Below are 6,541 nucleotides of genomic sequence, written 5' to 3'. Positions count from 1 at the left end.
AGGAGAAATGCCAGCAGCAGGTTTGCCCTCATGCTTTTTTCCTCCACTGTCTTATAGTCTGAGGTTCTGAAATTCAAATTACTTTATTTTCCATGAAGAATATTCATTTGTGCAGCGGCGGACACAAATTCTGGTCCAGGACTGTCAAATAGTAAAAATAGTTCAACATTCTGGGAAATACATACGCTATTTCGCTTTCTGGAGGAAAGTTAGATGAGAAGATCAGAAGATTGAAACCGCTCTCATATCTGTCTGTTAAAATGTGAAGCTACAGCCAGAAGCTGGTTAGCTTAGCTTAGCATAAAGACTGGAAACGGGGGAAACAGTTAGCCTGGCTCTGCCCAGAAGGTAAAAAAAATCCACCTACCAGCACCTCTAAAGCTCATGAATTAATGTGTTATATCTTGTTTGTTTGAAGGGTAAAAAACGGTCTGCTGGCTGTGGCTACATATTAACTGTACAGACATGAAAGCGGCATCGGTCTTCTTTTCGTTTATTTCTTTGTTTATTTTATTTACTTTTATACTCAATGATAAAAGAAATGTTGTTTTCATGTATTTATTAAGTTATTATTTATTCTGTCACTGCAGTTGGTTTCCGTTGAACATTTGTGAACTGTAGTTGTAAAACTGTAGTTGTTGTAGCAACCACTACAGGCACAGTTTTACAGCAGCTTAACTGTCATTGTTAACAGCCGCCATTTTGTCAGATCTGTGACCAAACAAGTATTGACAGCCATCTTTTATCTACACCCCAAAATGCCTCACTGGAGCATTTCTGAAGGTACTTTTGTTATTGTTAATTTAGTTATTCTGCAATCAGTTTATTGCTAATTAAGCTAACCATTACACTAGGCGTCTGAGGCTAATGTGTTGCTAATGTAGCATTCTAGCGAAGTAACTGTTGAACTACGGTTGGGCTAACTGCTGTGTATTTTACTTTTACTCTTGAGGACTCTGTGTATGCTTATTGCATTAATTACTGTGTTGTACTTCCTATGATGACTTAATGTTGACATTTCACTGGTGATACTGTTTCTTCCTGACATGAAGCACAATGTAACTAATTTGACAGTCTATACTTTTGTGAATCCACTTTCCTTGTTACTGTACTAAGTCATTTTTATGATACCTTTGGGCTAACTCTTGTTTATGTAATCTCATATTTTGATTTGTGTTTTGTTTTATATTTTTCTTAGATTCTGCACAGTATTTTGTATAACAAAAAAAAGCATTGTATGCCAAATGTTGAACTGAACTGAAAATAAAGATTTGTTAAAAAAATATATAAAAAAGTTCTATTGTGTGTCTTCAAAATGTTTTGATTCACCACAACTGACTCATCTTTTACTGCATCAACCTGTGCATCACCGGTGGCCTCCGGACTAGATGAAAATTCGAGTTATATCTGGTGCAATAAATATATTGTGCATTGTCCACAAGAGACAGTGATGATTTATGGTCTTGCTCAATAAAAAATACACAGTCTGGAGGGATTCTAATGCATTAAAACAGACCTGATGATGATCTTTCTTCACAAGCAACTGAATAAATAATCATGACTCTGAGCTCTAACTGTACAAAGACAAGGTCATGTAAACATCTTTTCAGCAAACAGAAAGAGAGTTGGTGGAGGTATATATGAGGGCAAAACCTTGCACTCTCTCCATCGTCTTCGGTGCCCTTGCACCTGTACTCAAACTTCGGTATGCCTCCAATGTCGATATTCTCCAAAGATATTCTCTCTTTGCACAGCTCAGACTTCGGCTCTTATGCAGGTGTGAGTGTCAGGCCTTCGAAAAGTAAAACACAACCACTTCAGATTTCAAGGTATTTTTCTCTGCTGACTGGAGAACACCAGAATGAATTGGTGTTAAAGAGCTTATCTCAAGTAATGGATGTAAAAGACGAGTTCAATCACAGAGGAGCACAGTGAATATTTCATTCCTCACCTCCCCCTGTAATGTTAATCCCGTCCGAATGGGGTTTATGTTGCAGAGACTTTCTGAATTTGGTCCAAACCTTCCACATCTCCACAAGAGATCAATACAGATAAATTACTATAGGACACTATACAAAATAATATAGGAAAGCATCTGGAAAGCTTGCAATAAAACAAAAGATATCACAGGTGACAGGGACTCAGAGAGGTGAGGTGAGTGCATTTGTTGGGGACTATTTTCAGCGGCGGATTAATCCACATGTGGTGCTCTAGTGAGTGTTTGGGGCAGCAGGACGGTGTGTGTGGGATTGAGTCAAAATAAACTACAGTGTGTGTGTTCATGGTGATGAAGGAACACATCACCCAGTGCAACAGTTTCTGGATAACAATGGCGCTCTATGGCACAGAGGAAGAAGAAGGCTTTGGATACTCACACAATACTTGTGAGTCAGATACTTTAATTGCTGGTTTTTGTCTTTCATGTGATGTTAAGAAAAATGTGTTACCAGCCTTCAAATCTGAGCTAAGAAGCAGCGCAAATTAATTCAACCCAATAAATTATATGACTCATTAGCAATGCAGTAATACACACGCCAGGCAGTAATGAAGGCATGTAAACACATCATTATCTTAATGAACGAACATGTTCTGTAGGTTTTAAAATGGAGTCATGATGAAGCTGAGTGTATAAGACGGAGGTGATTGATGGAGGAAGAGGAAAGAGAAAGAAAGAGGGAGTAGGATGTATGACGTTATAAACTCATTGTGACTGCTTGGTAATTATTATGAGAAAATTACATAACAGACACAATAAACGCAATAATTAGAGCTGAAATTATTATCCGATTAATCCATTAGTTGATTTACAGAAAAATAATCTGCAACTGTTTTGATAAGTGATTCATTGTTACAGCTGTTTAAATCAAGCAAAAAAATTGCAGGTAATCTGGTTCCGGCTTCTTAAATGTGAAGCTTTTCTGCATTTTTCTGTTTTATATAATTGTAGATTGAGCATCTTTATGTTTTGGACTGTTGGTCGCACAAAACAAAAGACATTTGAAGAGGCTAGCTGTTTCCCCCCGTTTCCAGTCTAAGTGCTAAGCTAAGCTAACCGGCTGCTTGTGGTAGCTTTATATTTACCTACAATCTTCTCATTTAACTCTTAACGCAAGAATATTTCCTAAAATGTCGAACTATTCCTTTAATGACATTCAGTTAAATGTTACGTTGACGACTATTTATATTTTAGTTTTATCTCTGCTCCTCATGGCTGCTGCAGGTAAAGTGCTACCACGTTATCTGTATGCAGAGCCTTGTTGGCGTGCAGCAGAGATAGTTTACAAAATCTCCCCGAGGCTGTCTGTCCGCGGACACAGAGCCGGTGTAATAAAATGGGGATCAAACACGGATCATGTCAGATCTGGTAATCTGGGAGCGCAAGTGAAGGGTTATGAGAATTTGTGCTGATCCTTCACAGAAATCCTGCAGTTGCTCCAAAGTGGATATTAAACACTTAATCGCTATCAGAGGCTTTGGATAGAAGCCAAGAGCCGGTAGCTTGTGCTTGTGCGTGTGCGCATTTAGCCACTTTAGCTGAAAATTACGGCTCTGCCCACGCAGATAATGACTACAAAGTACTCACAGAAAGTTCAAAGCCAGAGGGAGAGAAAGAAGAATAAAAGTCACCTGATATATATAACTTGTTTTTTCAGACACTCTGAAGAACTGACTTTAAAAAAAACAAGGCTGGGTAACACTTTATTTTACAGTTCCCATAGCATCCTAATAATTTCCTAGAAAAGTCCCACAAGGTTTTTGGTTTTAAACCTGCAGATGTTGAAAGGGTAACATGCTAAAATAAGGTAACATGGTAAACATTACTTAACATCAGCATATTAGCATTGTCATTATGAGCATGTTAGAATGCTAACATTAGCATTTAGCTCAAAGCCCCACTGTGCCTAAGTACAGCCTCACAGAGCTATTTCTTTGTCGGGACCGGAAACTATTTGGGAAACACTTAAAAAAAAAAAGCAAATAAGTATTTCCCAAAATGTCAAAATGTCAAACTATTCCTTTTGTTGAAGGAAAATTCTGCAAATTGACCAGGTCAGATACATGTAGTGTAGGGAGAAGTGTAATATTTCCCTCTGACATGCAACTTTTCTTGTTGGCTCTTTAGGAAAATGTTCATATTTTCTACTTTGTGTATCTGAGTGCAGTGTAAACTATATTGTATTATTCATCATGTTCACTGTACAAACAAGCATGGGCTTAAAGAGATTATTGCAGCTCTGTTCAAACAAACAACAGAATGGATTGGATCTGCGGCGAGAGCATCCTGAAACAGACAAACACAGGCAGCACATTCAAGGCCAGCAATGAGTGTTTTTTTGTGTGTGGGTGGTATGTTGTCTGGAGCCAGTTAGCTGCAGGCTTGATATTTAAATGTTCAGAGTCATTTATCATCAGCACACAACCTTAAAGATACACAACGCATAGCTTGTGTGTTCTTTCGGGGTTTCACAGCCTTAAAAAATAAGCTGACGAAGTCTTTTCCACTCGTCTTGGAGAGGGAGCCCCATCCTTCTCACTTCAACCGAACGACTCGATTAATTCAGACTCAGGCTTTAAATCGGTGCCTGCTTTATCACTGTCTTCTGCTTTGTTAGCCTTGCATTCTCAGACACACTGAAAACACTATAAGCAGCAGAGCAGCTACAGCACTTTAAAAACATGATATACGTACGGTGGCCCTGACGTGCAAAACTAAACGACACTACAGAAAATAATTAACAAAAGCAAAAAGGAAACAGTAATTCACAAAACAAATTAACAGTATATACAGCAATGACGAAAGAAAACTTCAAAACAAAACAGAAACACATTTGATGAATAAATTATTAAATGAGAAACACTGAAATAAATGAGTCCAAATAAAAACATACAGGACAACGCAAAATAAATTCCAAATCAGAAAACACAAAGCCGAGAAAGTACAATTTTATTTTGTTCCTGTGGTGTCCTGTTTTGTTCTGTGAATTATGCTGTTTTTCTGTTGTGTCATGTTGTCTGAGTTATTTGTTTTGTGCAAAATTATCATCATTTCTCTTGTGTTTTGCACCTCAAGGACACCAGATGGGCTCCTGTTTCTGAAGAATGAGGAGACATTCAGAGTCAGGAGCCCAGAAGGTGGAGGACATGATAGATGTCAACACAAACATCCAAAAGGCAACTGATGACTTCTTTTTCAGCAAAATCTGACTTCACACTCTCAAAGAACAAGACAGTTGTTCTACTCCAGTTGGACTCTCCAAACACGCTTACACTAACATTTGCAGTTTGACATCCTTTCAGGACGAAATATACAAGTGTGCATGGATGGATTGCTGAACAGGCCAACTGGTCAGGGGCCCAAAGGATCTCTGTTTGAAATGACTTAACAGTTCTTGTAGGCCCAGAGCTCAGTTAAAAGTAGGGACGTCCTGTTCACATTTTTTCTTAAAATCTTAAAGTCTTAAAATATTGAGTATTTGCCAAGCAAATCCAATCCAATATTTGTTTATTTTTTTCCTTCATATTACAGCTGCACAACATAGTGAGGATATTGAGAAGAAGAAGAAGAGAAGAACTCTGCTTTAAGAAAATATAACGTCCATCTGGTTCTGATAGTTTTCTATAATATTCTGTATAGTGTGCTGTTATATTTAGTATATCTGTGCAGATGAGTGTCAGTGTGGATCTACTGTGGCAGGAAGCTTTGTAGAGGAGTTAGTCAGCCTCTTTTCATCTCGTGTGAACTAAATACCGAAGTTCAGGTGCAAAATGTCACTGAAAGAGATGCTAAATGACTACAAAGAGACTGTTTTCAGAATCAAAATTCTGAAAACAGTGTCCAGATGACTACGACTGAAACCTTTTCTACGATGGAAGACTCCTGGACGAATGAGGGACTACACTGACTACAAAGAGATGTAAAAATGACTACAGATGCAAAACCACTACAAAGAGATGCAAAAGGTCTAGTATGGGACACAACTACAGACGCAAAACAACTACAAGGGGACTTATAACTACAATGAGTTGCAAAATGAAACAAAAATGACTACTAAGATGCAAAAAAGAGCCATATAAATGATACATAGAGACACAAAATGATTAAATGAGTCATTTGTAATCGTTTTGTTATGTAGGAGGGCCTTTTTCAAGTCTGTATCCAGTGGCTTTTTGTGTCATACTCCATTAATGCAAGTGTGTGTCTGAGTTTCACTTCAAGGTGAAAAGCTCTTTGCTGGTCAAAGTCTGACTGTTTATCATCTCCCCATCTTTAATGCAAGAGATTCCCCTGAGATTCTCTTTCCTGAGAGCTTTACTGTCCTACGTGTTTTCACAGGAGGAAGAAAATATGTCTGAGAGAAAGACTGAGCAGCTGTTACAAATTGCAGAGCCCCTGACACACCAAGCCGACTTCAAAGTGTCTTTTCACTTCCCTAAGGTTCAGAGCCGTTGGCTTAACGTTAGCCTAACGAGGCTTCAGCAGAGGTAGCAGAGGCAGTGGAGGTTGACGGAACAGGGGATATGAATGAATGGTAGCGTTGTT

General features: G+C 38.4%; 1 long non-coding RNA gene across 1 annotated transcript in view; it reads right to left on the bottom strand.

Moving 5' to 3' along the window:
- Positions 1-349: 349 nt before the first annotated feature.
- Positions 350-6,541, bottom strand: part of LOC122871234 — a 31,123-nt gene continuing 24,931 nt past the window's right edge. The window contains exon 4 of the long non-coding RNA XR_006376823.1: positions 350-1,792. This is a non-coding gene — a long non-coding RNA (uncharacterized LOC122871234). The remainder of the gene's footprint in view (positions 1,793-6,541) is intronic.

The sequence above is a fragment of the Siniperca chuatsi genome, linkage group LG23, assembly GCF_020085105.1.
Source record: "Siniperca chuatsi isolate FFG_IHB_CAS linkage group LG23, ASM2008510v1, whole genome shotgun sequence".
NCBI lineage: Eukaryota > Metazoa > Chordata > Actinopteri > Centrarchiformes > Sinipercidae > Siniperca > Siniperca chuatsi.
Note: the sequence above shows the minus strand (reverse complement) of the source record. Positions and strands in the feature narration are given on the sequence as shown.